This window comes from Meleagris gallopavo, chromosome 7, assembly GCF_905368555.1.
Source record: "Meleagris gallopavo chromosome 7, MGAL_WU_HG_1.1, whole genome shotgun sequence".
Lineage (NCBI taxonomy): Eukaryota > Metazoa > Chordata > Aves > Galliformes > Phasianidae > Meleagris > Meleagris gallopavo.
This window is the reverse complement of record NC_139410.1, coordinates 17,015,330-17,043,115: the sequence shown is the minus strand read 5'-3', so window position 1 is coordinate 17,043,115 and position 27,786 is coordinate 17,015,330. Positions and strand designations below refer to the sequence as shown.

The following is a 27,786-nucleotide window of genomic DNA, read 5'->3' as shown; positions in this document are numbered from 1 at the left end:
ACTGAAAAGCTGCTACTCTAAGGGAAGATTGTGGTTGTGGGCAGCTATTTTTTTTGCAGTGAGCGATCTATATTCTTACCTTCTTTTCCTACTACATTTTCCTAGCATTTGCTGGTTTCCTTAAAATTCGACCTACAGCAAACCATGGCGAGAAATAATAATAGTAAGCTTAAACACAAAGCAAATTTCTATTTTGATTTTTATGGCACTGAAATACTCTGAAATCAGTTCAAATCTACTTGACAATAAATCCCCTGAATCCTCTTTGTTGCATTTCTGTGGCAGGCTTCATTCTCTGTTTTCTTGGCAATCTTCTGACAGGAAAGAAGCACTATGCAAATAAAAATTCCAAATGATACTCATAGTGGGAAATTGTAACACAATTTTTCATGATATCTTGGGTGGTATAGGTCAGATCATGCTATCAAAGAACTAAAATGTGTTCCTTTCCAAAGGTGGAAACTTTTTCTCAGCTACATTTAAAAAAAAAAAAAAAATTGTCAACAGTAGTTGATCTTTGCTATTTTTGACAAGATATTGGTTGTTAGCATAGTCATGGGTATAAGGCTGTATAGGCAATGATGCTGCTGCTGCAGGGAAAAAGTCAAAGTATAATTGGTCTGATGGTGTGCAGAGAAGTAGCAGGGATTGCTGGTAGGGATAGTGAAAACTCAACAGTGTTACAGAAACCTGCCAAATCTCCATTCTCACTGCAGGGAGCTCCTGTGGCTGCCAGTGAGTAAGGAAAACAGATGGCTGTTGCTTTTGAAGCCACTAACACATTCAATTCTCCGCCTTTTGTGTATTTCTTTCTCATTCCCCTCAAGTTTCCAACTCCTGCAGTAGCTCCGGGAGCAACCAGGCATTGGTAGACACATTGGAAGGCAGCCACACAGGCGGGTGAGTTTCAGCTGAAGATGAGGGCTGCCTTGTTTTGTTTTTCCTTTTCCCCAAACTGCCTCTACAATTTGGCAAAGGGACATCAGGATTAGAAATAGTGGGACTGGAGAATCTGCCAGAATCTATTAGAGGGAAAGAGGCAGAGCTATAATAAATGGGAGATGGAGCAGTGCCAGCAGGATTGTGGGCGTTGGGGTTTGGCTGCAATTAGCATGGCTGGCCAAACATACCCTAGCATGGACGCTCACAGTTACATGCTGAACAATGTTCTGTGCTTATTTTCAGTGGGGTATAGCTCTTACCTGTAGGTGGAGGCCTTGAATTTTCCTCAAAATCAGGAATGATGTGGATCCTGGTATGCATATAGCATGCGTCAGGTAAAAGTGGGTGCCCAGCATGCTCTAAATCAAATCTCCGAATCTAAAATAGAAGAGCATGGATGGAAAATAAATTAATGTTTGTTTTAAGTTTATGTTTCCATTGGATTTCAGCTACTCCAAAGGACTGCAGGCCTTTTTTTTTCCCTTAACTTTCTGCAGCTTCTATTATGTTTGTGTGCTGGTAAGAAGGACAAAACACCAGTTTGAAGGATGACAGAAATGTGTAGGATGTTTAATTTTACTTTTAAAACAAGCTTACTATGGGAGCTTGAAAAAAGATCCAGGCTTGGACCGAGTTAGCAGTTGAATGAAATATGTATGCATGTTGACATGCAGAGTAATAATGGCATATGACTGATTTGCCACCCATGTGAGGAGAAAAAATCTGCCACTGTGCAGGTTTTTCTGACTGTTGATCTCAATCAATGACTGATTCATGCTCCTGACAGATGTTTCTGATTTAGGCCAATGAAAGCTTATGGGAGCTTTTTCTGAGGCTTTGAGGGAAGTATGCCAAGCCAATCAAACCAGCAAATTTGGAGTTCAGCTTCAAAATTGACTGGCAAAGCTGGATGATTTCCTCTTGCAAAAGTTGTGTGCCATCATGATTCTACGACAAGCTAGAAATTTGATAATAAGTATTGACTTGCTATTTTCACCATCTCCTGCATTTAATCGTTTAGTCACTGTTGCTATCTACCGAGTAAGATACTAAAGCCACTTAATCAAAAGGCCTCTCTGGCTTGCCCAAAATATCATACAATTCCCAAACCAGCAAAATAAGATGGGCTAGCTGCCCCAGCTACGTGAGTAATTGTAGCAAATATTTCTAGACACAGACACTAAACAAACTCAAAATGACTGTGCTAGTGTGTTTGTCGTCAGAAACTAGACCCTCCTTTTTGTCAGCAATGTCGCTGCCAACACTGCATACTCACTGCAAATTTTCATCAAATTTCATCTGCTCGATGCTCAAGTCCAGTATTTGTCACATTTTTAGATAGGCAAAAGCATAATATCTAATTTGTTTAACTTCTTCCTTGTAAAATAGTAAAATTTCAGAAAGATGCAAAGTTTTGCAATTTCAAAAAATGTATCGAGGAACCAACATTCTTCTTTTGTTACAATCCTCAAAAATGATTTGACAGCAAATGTTTGGCATAGAGCTAGTGGGAGTCCAAAGGGGTTTGGTGCATCTCTCCACCACACTGCACGACAGTGTTCCCAGCTGATGGGATGGGAAAGCGGCCTGCTCCATTTCTTCCACCCTGCAGTTGCATCTAGCCTTGAATTTATCAATTCAGGATTTCAGAAACAACTTTTAAGAAGCTAAGTGAAAAATGTAGAAAATATTTCATGAATTTCACCAATGCATCCATGAACAATGCTCTGGGTATATGAGTATGTGGAACTCAAACTTTAAGTTGGATTGCCAAATTAAGAGAGTGGATTAATGAGGAGACTGTGGAGAACAGTTGCTGCTATGGAGTCACAGATCTTCAAAAGAAGCAACTAGATCTTTGAGAAAGATGGGTCTTTTTCATTTATTCCTGATGGCACGGTTTTTCATCATTCTTTTGTACGCTCTCTGGTTAATGGGAGTCATGTGGGAAAGATAAATTTAGCATAAAATAGACATAATGCATTAAATCACAGAAAGAAAAAAATCACATTAATACATCCCACTGAAGTGGTATTTATGACTCAGTGTTAAGGTAATTTAGAGCTATACATCAATATTTTTTATTAGTTCTGTAGATCATGGTCCATCAAAGTATCACTACGTATATACCAAGACAATTGGAACATCTGTAGACAGTGATAAAGTCCACTTAGAATTGAAATTATCATTCTGTAAAACACATAACATTTCTCAAGAAAGGTTGTAGTACAGATGTAGATGTTTAATTCATAGCTTCCACCTAGGGATGGTCTGTGATTAAAGCACTATGTTATTTCCTTGCTAGCAGCTCCAATTACTGACACTCCTTTGGAGTCTTTGAACCTTCAGGTTGCTGAAGGATCTGATGCAGGGTGCAAAACATAAATGAACATTTGAAAATGAGTGGCAAGGGTTTTCTTGGCTCATTAACAATACCATTGCCTAGTGGAATTTGAAATAAGAGAGGCGTTGTTTTGTTTCTCTTGGCTCTCAACAGCCTTGAAACTTTATTTTTTATGTTCTATGTTAGTCGACACTAGCTTTATTCCCTTGCATAGAGAAATGACATTCTCTCCAAGCCCTCTGCTTACACTACTGCAGAGTGCTATGTGCCATAAGAGATACCGGACCTCCTAAAGCACCTCTGGACCTTTCTCATGCTGCTGCTAATTATTTTGATCTCTCACAGCCTCTGTTTTGAGAGATGAGCTCATGTTTCAGATCCCATTTTGTGCAAGCACATTTGCAAATGTGTTCAGTTTCTTTTTGGTGGAATGAGATATACAACCTTGTTGCTCTCATGTGGTTGCAGTACTTGGTGATGTTTCTGTGCAAGAACATTATCATTTGTTTGTGTGACTGCTCCTTTAACTTCCTCATGCGTCCAAGTGTAATTTTTATATGAATTAATATCTTGCAGAGGGTGAAAAATTCTGTCAAGAAGTGCTGTCCCTGCAAAGCATTATTAGCTGGATCGACAGTAAGGCATAAAAAAATTCAGGAACATTGAAATGGGGTGAAAAGCCTCATCTTTTTTTTTTTTTAATTTTTTTTTCCATAGTCTCCCACTGTCTTTTACTCAGCATCTGAGGAATGCTGAGTAAAACCTCGTGGTGGTGGGCTTGGGGTGTGACAGGAAGTCATTTTGCCAATCTGAGAGTGTGGGGTAAGTTATCTGACACCAACATAAAATAGAAGGTAGAGGAGCTGATTGTTTCCTCACTGGTTTGACTTTGGGATGGGAGGATTTCTCACAGCTGGGGGATTTGGTAATCTCCCAGATGCAGGCTTTGAACAGAAAATGCACACCACTGTCAGAGCGAAGTTTCTCAGGTCTAATATGGGATTATGGTGATAACTGCATGCTTTAATGAAATCTCATAGCTGGGATTTGAGAAGGAGCTGCTCAGAGCATGCCAGTAATGGCTGCAATGATGAGATGTGCAGCTCTCAGCACTGCTCAGAGCAGAAGGCAGAAGGCCAGCAAGCAGGCAAAGCTTCTAAGCACTGCAGAGATCTTACAGCTTGGAGATGTTCGTAACTAGATCATTATAAATGCTGACGTGGTAAGGTCATCTGGATCTATCTCACAAGCTGCATTGCATACAGTAGCGAGGCACTTTGTGTAGACACAGAAACCTATTTCAGTGCCTGGAGGGGAAATAAAAGTCAAATGCTTAATAGAGGCAGTGTTCAAATTCACAGTGAGTGTGAAGGAAGGAAACTTGTTTGAAAATACTTCTAGAGATAATGAGTGGAAATCTGCAACAGTTACTTTGAGGGAATGAGAAACATTCAGTCATCTCCCATGATTTCTTCGCTTTCATTTCCCATTCAGAGTTAGAAATGGAGGAGATAAATACATCTCATGGATTTCCCCTGTCACTCAAGTTGTGATCTAACATAACTCTACTCAGAAAGTCCAAAAAGCTTTTGTTTGTTTTGATCACAAAGAAAACCTTTGAACTGTGACATCTTCAGGGAGAAATGTGTTCAAACGATGCCAGGAAACAGCCTGCACTGTCTGTCCTCTTTCCTGCACTGCAGCCCACCTCTAGGCTGGACTTGGCTACCAAAGCAATCCCTGCATACTTGCCTCTGAGTGCTGCCAAAGTGAAATGTTTTCAAGATAATGTGCTAAAATCCAAGAATGTACTAGTTTTCCCAGTGAACAAACACCCCTGTGCTCAACCAAGTGTTGTTTGGAAATGTTTCTTCTGAAATGTTGGAAATGTCTTTTTGCTATAACAGGAAGCTACTAGCGTGCTTCTGATGTATCCCTCTTCAGTTTTAGTGTATGTTTATTATTAAAAACAAGCTGTTGAGATTCAGAGTCATCCCAACAATCCTCCCTTCCGTGATGCCCTGAAAGGTCTGCTTATGTAGTGTAATTCTAACCAACACAAATTCTTTCTTCCCGAGGAACATATAGATAAAGGACTGAAGTCATCACGTGTACACAGGACTGCATGAGATTCTTAGCTGAATATCCGCTAGTTGCTACTCTTTTTGGATAAATTCCAACAGAAAGATGATTGACCCTTGTACCTTTTCATAAATCTCACTTCAGTCATTCTGTACAACATGTATTTAAAGAATGAACATAGACATAATTAGAATATAAACATCAACACTAAAACTATTTTTTTCTATAGCATTCATTAAACAACTCCTTCTTGGTTACTTCTGTAGTACTGCCTCATATTTCTACACAGCATCTGGGAATATAATTGCACTGGTTGCTTTCTATGACTGATAAATACCATGAACATTAACATATAATCAGTAGAAATCATAATCATATAGTTCTGTTGTTTTTGGCCAGTGTCTTTTTCATGCACATAATCTTATTTTTTGGAGTGCACAGCCCTTACACAAAGTGAATGGTCTATTTTCTTTTGCCCTGCGTTTCATTGCTTAGGCTACAGTAATTATGCCTTACTGGTCTTCTTTTACTTACATTACAATTACTGTTGTCACCATAAAAATATGACCACGTACGGGTTCTTAAATGTCATTATTCGAAAGATCCATTCTTAGGCAGCAGCCAAGCTTGCAATGAAAGGACTATTTTGATTACAGCATTTTAGCATCTGGCTCAGCTCATCAGGTCTTTTGGGATGGTTCAACCTAGCTGCTTAAATCTACAACTGGTAGCACAGCTGTTGCAGACTCCAGCAGTAGATACACAAAGTGACCACAAAGATGGTACTCCCCGAGAATTTTTTCTTTGAAAATAAAGCAGAGGAATGTCTTTTAAAGAGCACACTTTATATTGATATTATCTATCTTGTTGCCTACTGAAGAATTGTTTAAACTGGTGCTTGCAGGAGCTTAGCAATTGCTTGTAGCTGATGTGGAATTCCTGGTCAGTCAGGATAAGGGCCACCTTTCACTTTATTATGGTTTTGAAATCCCATATAATGATATATGTCTTTAAAGTACAGATTTAACACTGCTAGACAATAATACCTTGCAGAGATTTGTAACAATTTCCACAACACCCCTGAAGAAATGTTTACAGAGATTATGCTTTGTACTAGCTGAAATCATGCTGATGAGGGTTTGGTGACAGAACATTAAGAGAACTATTAAGTGATAAATATCATACAGGCTTTGTTGTCTGTCTAGCTGGTGAACAGTGAAGAAAGAGGAGGAGGAGGAGTGTGTGGATGAGGATGGCTACTTTGCCCAGTAGCCAAGCTGACAGTGGTTTCAGAAAGAACATATCTGTTTTTCTCTGAGGGGCCTCCCTGAATTTGCACTTGTGGTTCATGTAGAAAGAATGTCTTGAATCCAAAATGCTAAAAATTGTAATGGAGTTCCTAGATTTTCCATACATTTTTGTGTGGACTGCACCTTTCCATTTTAACAGGCACGGGGTTCTCAGAAGTGGCAGAAATGCTGCTAGAAGTGAAGCTCCAGATGAGCTATTGACTTTATTTTTGCAGAGTTCTGAGTTTCAAGAAAATTAAGCGATGGATAAATGGGTCACATCCTTGCCTGGCCTTGGGGCCAGCTGCCACTCTGCATACATGAATGCATGAGTCATCTCAATGCCTAGGGGAGGAGGTAGCTCCATCAGTGAGGGTAATGCGACAGCTTGCTGGAAATTAGAATGGAGAGAGGGGCTCTGCAGAAGTTTATGAGCAGAACAGGTGGCAGAAAATAAGGGGTAATCACACATTTTAAATTAAAAAGAGAAAATACTCTCCTGGGGCTGCAAAGCCCCAAAATCTTCTGCTAGGTGCAGGAAGGCTCCTGTGAGATACAACGCATTGGCCACCTAGCAGCCGTCTTCTGGCAGTCTGCCTCTGTAACTAGGAATACTACTTATTTAGGTTACCACGGGGCAATATATGCTTCACTGAATGTCCACCTGCTGCAAGTGTATGTCAGCAGTCAGATCCAGAGAAGCCATTGCAGGTGAAGTGGATTTCGGTTTTTGTTGTTGTTGTTAATCTTTGTGATAGGCTTTTGGAATATACGCTCTATTTTCTTGGCTGCATATACAAAACAAGCTGCACAGTCTTGCTTCTTCTGATAAGAAGGGATTTAAGAATGCAGGATCTCAACGACATGATGCAATGTTCTCAGATCTTTTTTCATAGAATTACAGAATGGTTTGGATTGTAAAAGACCTTAAAGATCATTTAGTTTCAACTCCACTGTGATGGGCAGGGACAATTTCCACTAGGTGCCCAGGGCCCCTTTTAACCTGCCCTTGAATGCCTCCAGAGACGGGACATCCACAGCTTCTCTGGGCAGCCTCTTCCAGTGCTTCATCACCCTCTACAGTGAAGAATTTCTTCCTAGTATTTTCTTCCTAATATCTAATCTAAATTAATCTTTCAGTTTAGAATCATTACCCCTTGTCCTATCACTGTGCTACCTGACCTTGCTCTCCAGCTTTCTTATAGAACCCCTTTAAGTACTGGAAGGCCACTGTAAGGTCTTCCCAGAGCCATCTCATCTACTGACTGAACAAGTCCAGCTCCCTCAGCCTTTCTTCATAGGAGAGGTACTCCAGCCCTCTGAACATCATCATGACCTCCTCTGAACCCCCTTCAGCAGGTCCAGGTTCTTATGCTGGGGAAGCCAGGGCTGGCTGCAGTTCTTCAGGTGGAGCCTCATGAGAGTTTCCAAAAATATTCACCTTTAAACTTTTGCTACTAGATGGATTAATTGGCCTAGGGAAACAGATTAGCACGCTATTTATTAAAATAGCAGTGATCACGAGCAGCTGTGCTAAGTCTAGAAAGCAACAGAACTTCTATTTCTTACATGCATATTATTTGTATAAGGGAAAAAGAATGAAAATATGGGAAAGGAAAAAAATCATTTTCCTGCATCATAAAAGTCTCTTCAGGTCTCACCTACAGGATGTCTATGTGGTAGACCCCATTGTTGCAGAGAAGATTTTATCCTTTCAGGCAACTTATTTAGGTGCTAAATAGAAAGGCAAAGAAAGGAATTTGTCAAGATCCTTGATTTCATTTATAGTATTTCATCATTTGTCTTTGCTTCCAATTTGCCCTGCAATTGTGCTCTTTCTACTTGCCTTATACGAACCGTTGCAAGAATCTTTTCTGTACTTTTCCATTTTTCTTTGTTTTTTTCACTTTCTTTTATTTTCCCTGCTTGCTGTTCATAGTGACTGACCACTCAACTTTTGAAATATTACTGACATTCTTATTCTCCTTTTCACTATGTGCCTCCAGCACTCCAGCGCTGAAAGTCAAAAAGCCAAGGCTCATGTGGCAGGTGGGCAAGTGCTTATTTTGCAAATATATTAATTTGCATGTGAATGTGCTCATTTACACACAAATGCTTTCATTCATACCAATAAAAAGATACTCTCCCTGTGCACCATTTGTGCAAACAAAAACTAGATTCATAAAAGCATCCAGAAAAGTAGGGGAGAGGTCAGGTCTTTTGTCATTTTGGGTTTGGTAGTAAGGCTCACTTTTAGATACAACGTTCACTTCTAGTAAGTGAACACCTCTGATAATATAACCAAAATCCTATTTTCAAGTACCGTAGATTTTAAAACTAATTACTGCACAAGATAAGAGTTTTCTTTCCATGAAGTACTACCTAGTGTAGATCTAAAATAGTTCTGATGCAAACTGTGACCACTGAGAACTACTATAAATTAATGAAACAATAACTAGATATTCAGAAGGTCAAGTACAATTTTCTCCTAAAAATGTTTTAACATAGACCAGAAACTCTGAAGGCCTTTTACTATGTTTATAAAGGTAGATTAAGGAAGCATAATGTAACAATGAGCTTTTCTGAAAAAATACTTTTTTTTTTTAAATCTGGAGCCAGCAAACATTTTTTACACTTATGGTAGGTAAATTGATGTATGTTGTGTCATTGTAATAGCCTTTTCTCAAGATAATCTGTAGCATATACACCCTCCTTCCTTACTTATATCAGGAATTACAGGTCAAATGCAGGAAACCCAAACAGTATTATGTATCTGTAGAATTTGGGTGTTGCCATCATCAAATAAGAGGGTAACCTAAGAGATGAGGTCAGCCAACGCTTGATAACAGACTACCGGCAACTTATTTTTAAAGTGGTTTGTATTTTTTGAAGTGGTTTTTGGGTGTGAGGGAATGGGAGGAAGAATTATTGGAGGAGAATATTTGCTTAAGTTTTGGAAGCTTCCTCTATGAAATAAGTGCTGAGACATTCAAAAATCTTTCAGATAATCTAGTGTGACTGCCACTGATCTTTGTCATAAGAAATCCCAGGGCCTGGGATCTGTCACAGGAGATCTTCTCTGGATGCTTAAAGGCTTCCTTTTAAATTGTTTGTCACGGTTCTGCTTGTCCCAAGATGACCTGCTTCGAAGAAGATCTTGAGACATTTTTGGTGGCTCTTATAACATTTCATACAAGATCTTAATTTTGTTCCTGGGTTGTTTCAGAAGAAAGAAAAGATAATGGTGGGACAATGTAATTCTGCAGCACCAGTTTACTCCTGTCATGTAGCACCTCAGGGCATTCAGTTACATTCCTCAAGACAGGAGCAAAAGATGAGTACCAAAGATGAAGATATGGAAATGTTTGTTAATTGACTTCTTGTACTTTGCACTATGTCTGCATGCAATGACCCATTCTTCAAACTTCTACTGGTTCAAAAGTTATGGTGGTTTTAGGGTAGTCAGTACACTACAAATGACCATAAATATGCTACAGTTGGTTCCTTCACAGCAGAAGATTGTAATAGAATTCAGTAAAACCCTGTCTCAAACTTAAAAGCCCTCATTAGGGAAGATTAGCAACCAGAAGTTGAGTATCAGGATGGTGACAATAGGGAGATCTCGCAGCATCAATGTAGGTTAGCAATCTACTATTACTTCTGATAAAGACAGAGCTAACAGCACATCAAGTAGAGAGTGATGTCATAAGATTGTACTAAAATCCACTTAACTTACATAATTTTCAGCAGTTAAATATTTGAAGTGGTCTAAAGTAGAAGCAGGCATGGAAAAAGTAAGATCCTGCCTAATGCTTTGCACCTTCTCAGAGACCCCTGGTAGCAGCGTAGTGGAGCTCTAACACTTCTATAAATCTAGCACATTAGCCAGATAATTTAAAGTCATTACAGTCAATATGCGTTTCAAAAATTCAAGGAAAGAATAGGATGGGGTTACTCCTGGCCAGTGTTTGGAAAGATGAAAAAGAAATAACAGGAAGATGTTTCAGAGCTTTTTCAGAACCACAACTCAAAGGAATCATTATAAAGTGAAGAAGTAAAGGCCAGTGTCGCCGCCTTGCACAGAAGGATCTAAAAAGTTTTTGTATTTTCTATCTCTGATTTCATTACTCCTAATAACTCGTTTCCTGATGGAAGGTAAAGAGACACCTGAAATACAGATTTGAGTCCTTTTACTTAAACCTTTATCCCTTTGTCATGGTAGTTTTTTTTCTTCTGTAGCCCCATTCATCTGCTCTACTGGAACTTTCAGTCGCGCGGTGTTAAAATATGGCTGTTCTAAGATAATATGCATTAACTTTTAAAAACCTGTTATATACATAACCTATTGTATTAATATAAAACGTTAAGGCCATTTTTTCATTTTCTGGGAATGGCCCATTACATTGTGAGCAATCTACTCTTGCTTTTTTAGAAAAGACTTTGAACTCAACACAAAAGGAAAATATAATCATGTACAACTATAAAGACTGCTTTTTTCCCTTTTGTGCAGCGTAACAGAGGTGGATAAGTAGCATGGTAATGAAGAGATGGACCGTCTTTATTAGCACACTCGGTGAAAGGGTTCTTTTCAGAACTTCAACTTTTCTTATCTTCTTAGTTTTCATGACGTCTATTTGGACTCTTTCCTTTTCTTGACTTTCTTTTAAATATGTCTAACAGACTGGCAAAGCCAAGCCAGTTCATCCTTCTTTCCAAAGAACACTAGATACAAAGTCTAGTGGTTTAGATGCTTCCATAAAAGTTTTTCATATATTTAGAGAAGTACTGCTGCTTGCATTTTTAGAAACTAGTCACATGCATATCTCAAAGTCATTCTTCAATTTCTCTATAAACAAACAATTAAACCTTTGCTATGTTTTAATACTGTAGTTAAAGGAAGCTAATGAGATAGGAAGTTTCTTTGAGTAACAAAATGGAACTAGAAATACCACTTAACCCTCTGCCCTAGAAATTGGTTAATATAGTAGATTTGTAGAAGACTGTTTGATGATCCCTTGCCCTCTTCTACAATGTGATCTACAACCCCTTTTTTTTTTTATGTTTCTGTGTTCCTCCTCCATGCTCCCTATTTTCTGATGTTCCTCCTACCCCTTCTAGCTTCAGTGTTCTTTGTTATATAGGCAGCTCACTTTTAATCTGGCCCAAGCTAAAAAATATCAATAGACTAAAACAAAATGGCTGTATGATTACAAAAAGAAAAACACACACCCCTGTAGGCAGTACATGAAAACTACCTTTCCTACTGCCATTCTGATGTAGGGGCAAGTATTTCACCACATTGAGCTCTTTGCACAGATTTGATGTTGAAAAATATTTCTCCAAAACAGAATTACAAAGTAGATATTTTTGCCAAGTCTTACAATTTTTTAAGAAGTTTTCTTCATTGTTTAAAAGTGCTCCTTAGATACAAGCACTACATATAGTTAAAATAGCCTTTTCCCCATAAATTTGAAAAAAAAAAAAGAGGAAAATGTTTTCTTTCAAACATATTGTATTGATTTTTTGGACATTTGAATTCAGGACACTCATTCCAGAGGTGCTCTATAGTTCCTTTGGAGTCTTCAGCTATATTTGACTGGTCAGAGAAGTGAAACTGTTCTACACTTGATAGTGGGTGGGAAACAACAAGCTGTAACTTGTACACAACACATGTTCAGAACAGTGTAACAAGTCCTGACATGTTTATTTCAAACTGCCTGCAAGATGCATAAAATCTTTCGTTAGCTGTCAATTCCTACTGTACTCTTACTAATTAAGCATAGGAAGTACATTACTGTATTGAAGGAATTCACTTACTGATACAAGTACTTACCTGGTATGAGGCTTTACAAATTATTGTGAAAGTTTTAAAAATAATTTATTATATTGTTAAGACCACGTCATTTAAAAATAACATACATATATGGTTTGCTTTTTCAAAGTTCCAAATTATCAGACTCTCAATGATGTGCAGGTGTATTGATTAAAAATTATTCTGAAGGTAAAGCAAAACCTTGTAAATTCTCTGCACAGAATCCCTGTTGCTCTCCCTGTTTTCACTTATTGGCTGCAGCCTATGCCAAACCTTTTTTTGTTAATATTTCAGTTGGTAGGAGGTAAGGCATAAAAGTTAGCATCACTTCTCCACAGGCTGTAGTATCTTTTCCAAGGGTTCAATGAAAAGAAAATTTTCTCAGACTTACTGCATGCACTACATCTTTTCTGTGTCAAGTGGTAGGAATTTCTTCCTACAGAAATGAATTTGAAACTGGCAGTTGAGCAAGAAATGTTGCAACCGTAACAATGTTGATTTATTACAGTGCATACAAAGCTATCTTGTTTTTGTCTTGTGTTCTGGTGAATTGAGCCTGCGCTATCTAAAATTAAACATGTCAATACACTGTGCATTACATCTATTCACTTGCATTTAGAACCAGTAACCCTCTCAATTCAAATGAACTTCAGTACTTGCTGCTCAGTCCTTGGCAGCTCATTGGGTCAACAATATCGGTTTCTGCAGCAATCAGCCAGCTTCAGATCCATCTGTCTTTTGTTCCTTATAGAAAGCTTGGCTAACCCAATAAGAAAGCGCCGCATACTTTACACTAGTCTAAGCAAGACCTATGACAAGTATACTGAACATTCAGGAAGTAAGGTGATTGAAAGCAAAGCACATGGGTATGTTCCCTTTGCTCAGAAGTTTCCGGGAATATGCAATTAGCATGCTACAAAATATTTAGTGTAGCCACACCCATTGTAACACTGCAATACACATCCCAGCAACAGCAGAGATAAGATACGAACTTTTACAAAATCACTTCAGTCATCATACTCCACAGTGTCTGTCTTTGAAATCTCATGTCCAATTACTTGTCAGAGGAAAATTCCTATTGAAGCACAGTACGTATGGACTTTCTATGTTTTAATTTTTATAGCGAAGAAAACAAATTTTCCTGTGTCTTCAATGCAATAAAAGCACTCCATGTTTGAACAATGGGACAAGGTTGAGTGCATCACTAGACCTGAGCTCACAGATTTTCTCACTGAGTTTCTAGTTCTTGCCTATGATTGACTGCACAGGTCCTTTCTGGCTAGCCTGAGAAAACAGCAAGGATAAAGCAACTAACCCCTAAACCCATTGCTAAACAGACTGAATGAAGCTGCCACAATATTTTGTGCATTACTTATACAGATAGCTCAATACCTATCTGATTCAGGCACCAGTTCAACACCAATGCTTTCTGAATGCATCTGACCTCAGTGCTCAGGGTCTTGACTGACAGGTGAGAGATCCTGGGACAGTAGGTTCTCATCTGCCATTGAGCACACCTTGCATACTGCTCAGGTGCTGTGCAGCTGATTTGTTTTGCTAAATTGCTCATGTGCAAAAACTTCAGATTTTCCTTCTCTCTGAAACATTTCATATACATTTTGAGTTCCTATTCACAAAGATACAGAACAGTAAGAAAAGGGATCAAATACAAAGCAAATCACAGATTTCCAAATGAGAAGGGCTGAAAACCTATAGCTATGTTCCTTTATGAAGAACAGGAAATAGATAATATAGAACTACAAAAAGTAGGTAGACAGATTTGCTACTTTCTATTACTAGTTCCCACAATTTAAGAGCAGAGATGAAACAGATAAGCACTATATATTTAAAGGCTAAGTTAAAAACTCACGAAATGTATTTTAGATGCAGTATGTAGATAAAATGAAACAATCACTAGGAGATATCTGTAAGACCAATGGATTAGCAGAACTGAGGAAAAAAATAAATCATTTGTAAAGGATAATAAGAATACTCACAAGTACCAAACCAACCATCAATGCAAGTATTAACTGACTGAGCTATAAATCAAAACCCACCTATGTCCACTTTAAGGTTCCTTTGTATTTTCTCAGAACTACCTAGTACTTGCCAGTTTTAGAGGCTGAATAATGGGTTGGACAAAGCAACGATTTGATGAAGACTGACAAATGCAATATTTCTGTTCCAGAAGAGTCACTAAACAGGCTGATTTCTGCATTCATGCTACTTTAGCATTTCCCCTGAGACTACTGACAAAGGTTATTCCTTCTGGCAAATTTATTTACTTATTGTGCAGCTTTCAAGATCTTACAGAAAGATGGGCTGACTACATGTATTTCTCTTCAACCACGAATGGTGACTCTCATAGACTACGAATGGAAATGGCTACTATCCAGGCTACTTTAGGCTTTGTAACACTGATATAGAGTGAAAAGAGATGAATCAGACTAAATTGTACAGATAGCTGAACTGCCAAATTCACGCACTGTGCCTCATATTTTTGTAGACGAGAAAAACACCAAGACTTCTCTCATAGTGATTTGTTTAATTTTCTTTATCTCAGTTACAGTGGTAAGTATCCAAATAGGGAAATGAGGTTAAATTTGGCTCAGCTTCTGAAAATTTGAGTTTGAATTTATGCTTCAAAGTGCAGCTGCAGTGTTGCTGTGAAATATGCTGCTATAACTGTACATCCTCAAAGACAGAAAAAAACATTTTAGATTTTAGTGAAAGATAAAGCTGCTGGCTGAAAGATGACAGGCTGCTATAGCAATGTTGTTTTCTATTGTGCTAAGTATTTGCTGTAGTAGTCTGTTCACAGCATTTAAATACAGAAATATTTCATTTGAAATATAAGCTTAGGTAAGCCTTGGGTTTAATCATTATAATGACAGAATTTTGCAACTGATTTGGATTTTCATTTTCAGCTGAATGTAATACTATCTTATGAATGTATATTTTATGCAGATTCCCACAGATACTTGGGATATATATTTACACCTACTTGTTTCTATACAACAAATAATCTACTTGCTTATTTCTGTGGAGACTATATACAAATTTTGTAACACTGAACAATGGCAACAGATTTTTTAAAAAGCAACTGAAAAAGTGGATGCGATCTATTATTATTCCCTTTCTTAAACCTTGTTCTAATTGTCAAGTTATTTAAGTTCATGTAGAATATAAGTAAAGTCTGGATGAACGCACTAGACTCAATGCTTGTTTAATATGAAGCCTACTGCAGACAGGATTACATTATAAATACAGAGGTAACTTTTTTTTTCCTTAAACATTTCAATCCTTTGACCAAAAATAATGTGAGGCAGTATGCTCAGCTTGAAAAGTTTTAGATCCCCGAAGTTCTGGATAACCAGAAATCCTGTTTTTACCACTGACACAGTTAAATATTCTACATCACATATGTAAACTAAAACAGACAGGAGTATAACTGCAGGTTAATAGTACAGTTTTTGCTTACTGCAGTGATGACTTTTAGCTGATCCTGGTTGAAATGAAGAAACTGTGCAATAATTTACTAAGCGTAAAAATAGTTTTGTTACTGCTTCTTCTTGTAAAGAAGATGAAAAAACATCTGGATTTCAAAACAGATAAGTGTGTTAATTTGATATTCTATACCTACTTGTATGTCAGTAGTTTTCTATGAGTGGGGAGATAAGTATATGAGGCTTAACTTAGTATTTGGAGTTCTTCCTATCTTTTACACACCCACAGAACTGGAAGTATTCCATAACTTTAAAAGCAAATCTGAGGTTAAGAAAATAGCAGTATTATTATTAATATGTTCTGGTTCCAACAGCTCTATATCATCACTGCTTGCTTTAAAATTGTATACTTGCAGAGGGCATGTACTATTCTTGAATTCTTTGTTGTTCACTTCGAAATCAAGCTTAAGTCTGGAGGTGAGGGAAAAGTCTAGAGAAAGGATTAAAGAAAAAAAGAATAGGGAAAGAAAAGGGAAATAGCTACAGGCCATACTGATAACATGAACCCACTGGTGACCATCAACTTGTGCACATACTGTCAGTGAATGACAAAGTAGAACAATCAATACAAAATACCTCTATAACAAAACTTATAATAATATTATAATAAAATATAATATGTTAAACTCTAAACTCAATATCTGATCCAACTTCCAACCCTAAGTTATTAATTCACAATAAAATAGTTTTTAGTACGTCGAAAGATCTATATGAAAAACTTTGTACATGATTATCAGAAACAGACGCCTACCTAAACTGAAAACTTGTGCCGAAAGGAAAGAATAGAAACTGAACACGAACAGAATCAGAATCTATCCTTTCAGACACTGTATACCCAGGAAATTTCACAACTTACAAGAAAGTTCATATCTTGGCAAGTTAGGACTCTTCTCAATGAATCACAGAACTGCAGATCTGGAAAAAACCTCCAGAAGCAATTTAGACCATCCTTCATCCCAGTAGTGGGTTCAGTTTCATCTCTGGCAATACTGACAAGCACTTCCTAAAACACTTTGATTACAAACAACCCACAATCTTTCCAGGCAATCTATTGCAGTCTTGCAGTACATATACTATTAGATTTTCTACCTCTTAATATCCAATTTTAAACTTTGTTCCAGTTTATTATTTCTTGCCTTGTGCAAAGTAAATAGGAAAAAAAAAATACAATTCTCCTCTTTACAATGGCTTTTTATATCTTCAAAGATTGTTATCATGTTGCCCCTGGTCCTCTCATGTTGAAACCTTCCCAAAATACAGTGCCCAAAATCAGACTGGTGCTTTAGCTGCGGCCTACACAAAGAGAAAGCAGAAGCAGTATTATTTCTTGTGCCCTGCAGCTTACTCTCCTGTTTGTATCTTGCAATTATTTGGCCTTTTTGCTTCTTCCACCCCCCCCCCCTTGTTAAAAGCTTTTCTGTTTTGCCAGAGAACTTAAATGTAGACTTTCACTAATGTGTTCTAGATACTCCCAGGACATAGTTATTTTTAAAATGTTAAAAACAAGTTCTGACTCTAATTTTAACTTTCTACATTCTGTTTGTTAGCAGCATCACACATGTTGCCAAAGACTCCAGCTGCCTTCTTTTAGTCATTTTCCAAAGCAATACATACACTCAAAATGTTCTGATTTGGCAGCCAGAGCCTGAATGCTAATGTGTAGAACAAAGTGTATTATATATTTATTGTAAATAACTGTGTTCACACATCTTTGCATCTAGGCTTCTGCATGGATGCACATACACAAACAAATTTTATATTCCATCCTGCTGGAAAGTAGAACATACTACATTGTAGAGAATAGTAGAGTAGATACACAAGGGTTGGAACTTGGCTAGCCCGCCTTACAAAGCCTGCAAATAGGGTCCATTTTGCATTTGTTTTGGTGGAATCTCCTTAGCACATTTTAAGCAGCTGGATGTCAACACTGCAGATTTTGTTCAGCTAGAAGCAAATCTGAATTTTTAAGTCTTTGAACTCTAACCTCTTACTTGGATGGTTCTAAAAATACCTCACAGTGCTATTTGTATATGGGTCCACATGTTTCTCTTTGTATAAATGAAACAGCTTTACACGTTTTCATACCATGTTCCCTTAAAAATCTTACTTGACCTGTAACTCAGAAGAAAGAGGTACTGCTTCATTTAAAAATATCATAAATTTGTTACTGAATTTAAATTACAAAGCGATGTTTATAACTTAAACTGTTAAGTTCTGAGAGCACTGTCAATAGATTTAAATGACTCCTTTTCCCTTGAGTATGACAATGGATGGATGTGACTCAAATGTTGGTCCAGACTCAAAGAGAAGTGTATTACAGGCAGCTGAGTCCTACATTTGATGGAAGAACTTTTCAAATTCACAGAGGCTTACAAATGCCTGTATGATATATGTAGATATTAATATCTAAACTCTTGAAATCGATTTCCTTCTGGAGAAGGAAAAACCATACTTGCTTGGAACAGACTGGTGTCGTAGAGATGAATCAATTTATCTAAACATAACCTTCCATTAGGTGCTATAAAAGTAGACATGACTTCTCCAAGTATTTTCTAAAAATGTCTGTATACAAATGTTCTGACAGACCAGCATTCACTTGTGATCAACTGTCACATCTTTAACATTAGATGCATTCTTGAATATTTCTGGAAGCAGAGAATGGATAGCAATGTGTTTTAGGCCTCTAGAAGTCACCTGGAGCTATACAATGGGAGTACGTTACCTTATAAGAAATCCAGATACTCTCTTACAAAAACATTCTGCCAGGATGCAAATCAAAGACAACTATAAGAGGGTTTAGAAATCTATTAGCCTTGTCTGCTGGGAAACTTGGCTACTCGTCAGTCTCTCTTTTATACTTCTGGTTCTGAGTAATGCTTTCACTTCTGGTCGTGTGAAAACAAATACCCCTGTATATTTCCATGAGATCAGTACAGATGCATTCTCATAGTTCAGTGCAGATTGCCTGACATTCTGCTGAAAGTGTAATTGCTGAATCATCACTGCCTGTTCATTGTGACTAAATCCCTATTACCTTTTGAAAAACATGACTCATTTTGAAGGACACAAAAGGTATTTATTATTGTTACAGCTTCTTGGCCTACATGGTTATCTCATGAGATTCTGCAGATTGTTTCTGTTGGAAAAGAAGTTAATGATAAGAGCAGAGGATCTCTGAAGAGAATGTATGAAGATCTGATTTTGAGCTTCTGTATCTGAACAATGACACTGATTACTTTTGTTTGTAGCTTCACTAGGTTTCAGTTCTAAATGTGTGGATTTTTCTTCTAGCTATCATTCTGCTGTTGCTATTTCAGGCTGTATTTCATGTTTTCTTACTCTTTTTTCCCCCCTCATTTCTTATGTTTCTCTTGTTCCTCCCTTACACAAAGATATTTCCAGAAATCATTTCTTCCAGGTGTTTAAAATCACTGCTCACATGCAACTTTGAGTGATTACACAAGTTTGCACTGTTAATTCAAGTCTCTCTTTTTTAATTTACCTAGAAGATATTTGTTTCAGTAGCCTAATTTAACTTGACAAATGTATGCTACGTATTCTGTTGCAGGTTGGAAGAAAAAAGCATGATGCCTTTAAGTACCATCTGGACCACCAACTCAAATTTAACATCACAAAAATTCAGTCTTCTGTTTCAGGTATTATGCCTTATCCCTCTGTCCAGACCAGAAAGCTTGCTATAAACATCAGATTTTTTTTTATCTTATATGCAGGTTTCAGAACTGTCTGACAAGTCTATAAATAATCTCTTTTCTGTGCACTGACCACCCATCTGCATAAAACCTTACAAGATATACTTTCAAAAGCATATCAGTTCTGGACTCCAAAAGAAAGTGTGGAAATGAGAAAAATTATGCTTGGGACGTCTCAAGTTACATGACTGAAGAGGTTTTGTGTGAGGCCAAAAATTAGAAGCAATATCTGCAAACCAAAGAGGTTATGCAGATCTAACATAGGCAAGCTCTCTGCTTTATGTCTATTCTGACCTTTACATTGGCTTAGGTGTTTCATTGTCATACTGCTTGCTGATGAGTACATTCACAAGGAGTTAAGATGTTTCTTTGGTATTCTAGATAAGAAACGTTAGATATGTTCGAGTCCCTTGAGTGAACACCTGAAAGTCCCAAGAGACAACTTCCAGGCAGCTTTCCCTTATTTCCCTAGCCATCTCACAAAGATTTTTCCCTCCATGTTTTTGCTTACACCACTATTCACCTCTTTTTCTTCTTCTCTATTCCCTTTGCTTAGATCTCACCTGAATTGGAAACAAATGCTTCAACTCCAACTGTAGTCTGGCCTATTTCCTTCCCAAGCTCCCACTAAGCTCTAATTACCAGTTTAGTCTCTGACTCTACTATTCTTAAATAATCTATAAAGCATCCAAAGCATCTCTTGATCTTTTCTTCTTACCCTGCTTTACACAAATGCCACACTAGCATATGCATGCTTCAACACTCTGCCTCACTTGCTGTCTGTGCCTTTGTTTCACTTACAAGGAGGTAGGAAGTTGTTCCAAAGATGACCATGCTTTTGTTCCCTAGTGGGCTGAGAGGCTAGGACTTGACTGTGGGAATCACAAAGCAGAAAAATGCACAGTACTAATATTTTAAAATGAGACAGTTCAGCCAGACAGTGGCAGTTTACTCTTTTTTCTGGCCATGACTCAGACTAAGCCAGAATTGCAGAATGTGCAATGGAAATTGCAAATTCAATGGCTACAGGCCAGTTAAATTTATAACATGGTCAGTGAGAACATCCCACTTGTCTAAGGCAGATCTATTCCTTGCAAAGCCTGTGTTTTGTATGATAATAAGAATAAAAACCAGACAAATAAAAAAAAGCTTTTCTAAATGACTTCCAAACCACAACTTCCCAGCATAGTTGAGATCCTGCTAGACAGTGGTAATATTTTTGGGCAACGTAATATTGAAGCTAACACAATGTTGTTGATTGCTCTCTTCCTCCCCCCTTCATATCCCCAGTTCAGCAGCCTGTAATTCTAGCACAGGTAAATCCCATTCTCAGTGGGATTTTCACCTGAGGATTTCGTAACAGTGGTTTTGCAAGGCACATTTGTAGCAAACAAGTGCCAACCATTCCTCCCTTCCACTGCAGGGTAGTTGTGTTACAGTGAAAAGCTTTTAACTATGAATCTGACTGGATTGCTCAACCCCCCTAGGAGACATTCCTGAAACATGAATTTCAGTCTGGCATGCTGAACACTCTGTTCCTGCAGCTGCTGCAACTGCTGACCAGAGCCTCTGTAGTAAGAGAGGACTTTAAGACAGCAACAGCAAGGTAAGCCTGAGAGGGTATGGGAGAAAACAGTGATGCTAAATGGCATTGGTTAAAACCTACAGCATAGATTTAAGAAGTGCTAAGATGTAGCAATCCTATATACAAAAACATCATTTACTGACCGTAATTCTGCTGACTACAATTTCCTAACTGCATCGCCATTCTGTTAATCAGAAAAATAGAATAAAAAGGACACATTTTACTTTTTCAGGTTAATTTAAAAAATATTTATATAAAATCAATTAAGTTCCATCCCGTCCTATAACATTTTCAGTGATGATCAACTTGGCATTAAAGATTGCCTTTTCTGAACTGTCTGGTTCATACATTTACTTAATGAATGTAAGTATGACAAGCTGCTTATTATGGAGTTGCTGTCATAGTTTTTATTCATTCTCATAGAATCACAGTGTTGGCACTAAGCTCCTGAAATCTTTTACTTTTGTCTCAACTCCCTGTCCAATTGAATTGAAAAGTCCTTACTGCAAGTGCTAGTTTTCTTCTGGAAAATAACATCATTCTCTAATTTGAGTGTATAAGGAAAGGACACAAAACTCAGTTTCTTTTGATGGATATTGATTCCTATCAGTTTTTTATCTGATGCCAATTATTAAGTTCCCATTGTTCTTTCCTAAACTGAATATACCATCTGGAAATTAGCATTTTAAATACTGTTAGCACAAGTTATGATGCCCTGTGTTCAGAACTCTTCCCTCCCTGCCTTTCTAAGAAAGCAGTTCTAGCAAACCACAGCAAACTTTCTTATTCTATCACATGTGTACCAGAACATCTGTATGATCAACTTTTACTTCTCTTCAGAAAGAGGTAGGTGCAAATCTAAACAAGCTAATGGGAGACAGGATACATAATAAGGTGATTCATCTCTCTTTGCTCAGCAGACTGAAAAGAAAAACCAAATGTTTCCAAAGCCTTGTGACACACACAGTCCATACCCTTCACTTCTGAGAATATTTCAAGGAACAGCAATGCTTGAGAAAATCCCTAGAACTGTTTAGCAGCATCTTTCACGTAATCAATTATAAGGACACTCAGGACAGAATACTGTTCAGACAAGCAAAACATTCTAAAGCACAGGATTTTTAAGCTGTACTGGAAATTAATGGATAGATAGGAACAGTTCCAAGGCACTTACCCATCACTGTAAAGTCACAGACTACTAGAAAGTGTTCATCCAAGCTCATAGGAACACAGGAGTCCCAACAAGCTGAAAGAAAAAAATGGGGAAAATGACAATTTGAAACTGGAGTCTACAAAAACAGTAACTGAAATAGATTATAATAAAAGATCAAGTAATGGAGTCAAAAGCATGGGAAATACTGTGAAATAAAATCCCATGTGAAAGAAAAATATTCTTTATAGCTAGACTGGAATCAACTTAGATCGCTATAGCTTTAGGAAGCTATTAAAAGCATGCTGGGTTTTGCCTTGGTACTGTAACTCAAGGAGTACTCCCACCTATCATCCTTGCAAAAAAGCATTAACGTTGCACGCATTTAGAAATGCACATAGTCTACCATGGCATTTTTATTTCTCTGAGAATAAAAATCACACTTTATTTGCTATTTATTTCAAAAGACCTTCCAAGAATATAGTGTAGGTCCTGTGACAGGCCCATTTTGCACTGTTTGTTTTGCATGGTCCTAAACAGCTGTCATCTCTGGGGTACTGAATGTGATCTGAAGGTGTTTAACTGCATCCTCATCCAACTCAGCTGGGAGATTGGGCAGCACTTCTCCTCAGAACTCTAACATCCATGAGCAAGACATTCTTCACATGTGGGCCAAGAAGTAGCACACAGTGCTCCAAATCTAGATGGCAGGCTATGCGAGGTGTTGCAGTATATAAGTGCCAGGGGCTGTATTTCTTCAGAAACCACTTAGGGCATGAAAGTGTATGTCAACAAAGCAAGAGCTCCAGAAATCAAAAAAGAATCTCTTTAAAGCTTTACGCATAAAAGACAATTGGCTTTAGAAGTTAGATTATTATTATTATTTTTTAAGAAATATGAACTTACAAAACTTCTTACTGAATGATCTGAAAGACATGAGAAATTGAAAAATGTGTGTCTCCACCTCTCTCCCTCTCTTTTCAAATAGGCTTAGGATATCAAGTACCCAAGTTCCAGGCTATATCAGGAAATCTGCCAGATCTCATGTTTCTGCTGTTTTCAAGCCTAGCAGGAGAGCCACCCACTTTCCCTTAAGACTGTCAATGGTCACAGGTACAGGCTGAGGGACACAAGCACACCCTGTCGGGTGCAACTGCTGCTGACCAGAAACATGATTTCTGGTTGAATTAGGAAGAGAACTTTCACTGGCCTGAAAATAAGTCACTAAAAAACTGCTGGACTGCAACCAAAGGGCAGGGATGAGAGCTTGAGGAGAACACTAGGCTTATAATTCTTGTATTTCTCATTTGCACAGTTTACAGTTCTGAAAGTTCTGTGTCCTGCTGGCAGGCCTCTCTGCACACTCAGCCAAGAAGCAGCCCATTTACTTCATTTTTTTTTTTAAGCCCTTTTTGCCTATGGGAACATTTAGCTAATGAAGGTAGCTGTTTCTAGTAACCATCACATTTTGTGCCTATACGATGTCATAGACAAGAAGTAGAAAGAGTTGTCCTCACCCACGTGTAAAAAAAACAACACTGTGAATGGGGAAAGTTATGGTGATTAACTGTGCCCTCCATACAAATGTAATTAATACACAATAAGGGAAAGACCTGTGTAAGGTTAATTACAATGCCTCAGGAACATGCATTATTCCAAAACAAAACAGAATAATCAAATGCCACTGGGTGAGAGCTGATCAAAATACATGTAGGTCAGCACTAATGCTGTGAGATTGTTCCCAGAACCCAGGCTAGATCAGGTATCTCATTCTACTGTCCAGTCTCTTAATTAGGTACTTAAAATATTAAATATTTAAATCCCTTTTTAACCAATAGTTGTAACAATTTTTTTTTTTTTTTTTTAGTGAAGCATAGAATGATACCTTCGTGTGATGGATTCAAGTGACTCATTCAAGTGATGGGTTACGAGTCAGCACAGATATAAGCCTGTATTTCTGGGATAGTGGTATTGCTTATGAAGGTGTCCTTCTAAACGTCTAAGTAAAAAAACACTCTCAATTTTATAAGCAAAAAAATATAATCACAAAACTTTTCTTTTTTTAAAGTTGTTCCTTATCTTGCTCTCCAAATGAAACTATGAAAATCTTGTGCCTTCTCATACAGCTATCAAACAGTTCTACTAGTTTTTGTTGCAGAGATGAGTCAATATGAAATTGGTTCATTTTGATATATAACATACTGCAGGTCAGTGAAATAAAGCAATTTCACTGGACAATTAAAGTGGTGGGTGAGGGAGAGGCAGATACCAGGTAAATTGTAATTCCAAGTCATGAATAACTGACACGCCATTTCTGTGTTGCTTGGATACAGTTTGTTTAGTTGGTAATAGAATTCACTGAAAATATTTTAACTTCTACTCCTGACAGCTACAAATGTGTGTTCACATGTGATCTTACAAACTCAAATAGCATTAAATGCATACCTGATATACCTCTTCACAAGTGAGCAAAAAATAGCAATGCCAAGTTGCAAAGTCAACACTGAACAATGCAATCGTGTACAACTAATTGCAAGAAATTCTCACTGGTTGGCCCATTTCTTCCTGTTAGCACTGCTCTGCCATACACAGAAAACACAGCCAATTTGCTCATCAGGCTGGCAGTCAGTCAGGTGGTACTAATGGCCTCACAAGGCTGGTGCTGACTTGAGACCAGTTCTAAATCTCTGCTCAGCCATCCCAGCTTACCAAAAAAGCAACTTTTCCTTCCAGCCATACCAATAAGGGCAACATGCAGAAGCCTGGCAGATGACTAGTGCTGACCAAGTGTTGCAAGGTCTGAACTGAAGGAAATATGAAACCCTGTGACCCTTACTCAGAATAGTCAAACTGCATCTGCTCTGGAGCCCTGTATGGTAAGAATGTCTCCATTTTGTGCTGTGAACATGTCTGGAGGAAAGGCATGGGGTAGAGATGACTTCAGTCTTGTTCATCTTGAGCTGCAAAACTGCCATGGAAAGATATCTATTCTTAATTCTACTGAGAAGAATTAAGATATGAAGATAATATTGGATTTAGATTGAGTTAAAGTAGCTGGTACACAGAAGGTTTGTTTATTTATACTGCCTGCTGAAGTAACTTACTAATTCAGAGTATTTGCAAGAACTCAAAATCCAAATGGAATGAACAGATCCATTGACAGCACACAGGCAAAAATGTATTATCAAAAGGGGTTGAATGACATATCATGTATCACATGTTGGTAGTACTCAAATATCTCTGGCATATTAAAGTTCTGATACTATTTCACAATTCAAAGAGTTGCATTCAGCACAGCAGAATTCTGCGAGATCATATTTTGAAAATCATAAAGGGGCCTAACCATCATGTTTAAAATTAGTTGTAGTTTATCTTCAAAGGTCACATTCACATTTTTATCTTTAAGCAGAAACAGTGAGATTTACTTAGTGAACTTGTGACTTAAACAAACAATTGCAAAAACATTCTCAAGCCTTCTTAGACTATGAGTCAAATTTCACATAGTTTTGCATAACGAAATTATGAGCTTACAAGCCATGATAAATTCAGTATATTTACTTAAAAATATTTTAGGCAGCAGTGGAAGCTCAGAAACTGCAACCACCACTATAGGTAACTGCAGATAAATCAGTAGCTGATAGAGTCTTCTAGAGCTAGATCTGTTATATTCAGCATGGGAAACCATTATTAAAAACATCAGTGAAGATCACCACCAATTGCTCCTTTCACAAAATGAGTCTTTCCTAATCAGAGTCAGTACTCCCAAAGCCACGTCTTTATACCCACAATGCAGGATGCATGAAATCTCACATTTCTCATCCTGAAATATCAGTGTTTCTTCTACTATTCTGAATACACAAGTAGTGCTATAAAGAAAATTGTTAAAGGGCAAGTATGCAGCCTAGAGATACCAAGAATTCACCATGATTTTTCAGTTTTAGTAGTTTTGCCATTTCTTAACCTGATAGTTGACAATTTATTTTTTTTTGTTGGCTTCCTTAGAACTACCAACCATGGAAGTGATAATCATTGCCTGCCACCTTTTCAAGAAGGGTGCTTTTGGCTGTAGTTAGAGATGACTGGTTCTTTTGTTAAGCAGTTTTTTTGGGGGAAATAATTTTGATTTCTACTAATATGCTTGCAATAATTGAGGAGAAATTAGTTTACTGTCTCTACCCTTTAGGTTTAGCTCTTTTAAACTGGATAATAGCAACAGACTTCTCATTGCTATTTTTATAGTGATAATGCAATACCACCTAAAAATGAATTACAGAAAGAATAAAGGAAAATCCATGATCACAAAGATTACAGCATATGCACACTTGATTATCCTATTCCACTGAAATCCAAGGAATTCTACAAGACTCTAATGCTACAGATGTGTAAGAATTTTCAGAAATAAACACTAAATGTAAACTGGTTTGTGTTATTTTAAATTGGTGTTAGATCTTCCTTGACACTTTAAAATAATAAAGTAACAGTGTTTCGCTTTCAATAATCTATGTTTCTCCATTTTTCTTGTTTTCCTCTTATTTGCAGAAGTGTAGTCTTGTATCGAAAGACTTTCTAATCCTGCTTCTGGAGGTGGGAGGGAGGGTTGTTATTTATTTTTTCCTCTGGTAATTACCAACTCGTATTTTCCCAGTGACAGCCAAATCTCCCTTACCTCCAGCAAGCTATTGTTCAGTGACTTGTGAGCCAATAGCTGTATTTGTCTTCAAAAAAGTCTGATTTTATTTTGCCTAATTTTTCCAGTCTAAGAAGATTTGCTATTTTTGTTAGAAACTGAAAAAGCCTGGTTTCACAAACGAAAGGAGCTGTTTTCAGATACTTTGTTTTGAAGAGGATTTCTGGAATTCTCAACATAAGCTTTCCAACACATTTCCCAGTCAGATAGCCTTTTCATTTCTGTTTTGATACATAGCTGTGCAGTTCACTTGGAAGTATTTATTCATCTGTCTAAAGCCAAATTTAATTATATTCATAGAGTGAAGAATAAAGGCCTGGACCATGTGCACCGGTGAATTCAATTCACTTTGCAAATTGTTTTTATGGTAATGTTGGAGAAGGTAGTACATACTTTGCAGTAGTAGAGACAGGGCGAACAATTCTATCCCTTGCAGTGGAATGTTAAATAGCAAAAACATTCAGAAAAATAATATGATATTTCTATAAAGCAGCACTAGGGTCACTTAGCTGATAGGGTCACTTGGATGATAAGGTCACTTGGCTACAGTCCTGAACTAATTCACATTCAGATCCCTTTTTACTTGAGTTATGAGAAACCTGAAAAGCTGTTTTTAAGACTGCACATAAACCCTACTTTGTGTACCATGACGAAATGAGAGGTTTCACTTAAAACTGAA

The 27,786-nt window shown here is 37.5% G+C and overlaps 2 long non-coding RNA genes across 2 annotated transcripts in view; one reads left to right on the top strand and one right to left on the bottom strand.

Moving 5' to 3' along the window:
- LOC146543980 (uncharacterized) overlaps window positions 1-22,518 on the bottom strand; it is a 48,983-nt gene extending 26,465 nt beyond the window's left edge. The window contains exons 1-2 of the long non-coding RNA XR_014884551.1: window positions 22,445-22,518; window positions 1,203-1,320 (exon numbers count right to left, since the gene is read on the bottom strand). This is a non-coding gene — a long non-coding RNA (uncharacterized LOC146543980). The remainder of the gene's footprint in view (window positions 1-1,202; window positions 1,321-22,444) is intronic.
- LOC104911734 (uncharacterized) overlaps window positions 1-26,918 on the top strand; it is a 30,942-nt gene extending 4,024 nt beyond the window's left edge. Inside the window, exons 2-4 of the long non-coding RNA XR_014884550.1 lie at window positions 19,544-19,631; window positions 21,173-21,291; window positions 24,288-26,918. This is a non-coding gene — a long non-coding RNA (uncharacterized LOC104911734). The remainder of the gene's footprint in view (window positions 1-19,543; window positions 19,632-21,172; window positions 21,292-24,287) is intronic.
- Window positions 26,919-27,786: the final 868 nt, after the last annotated feature.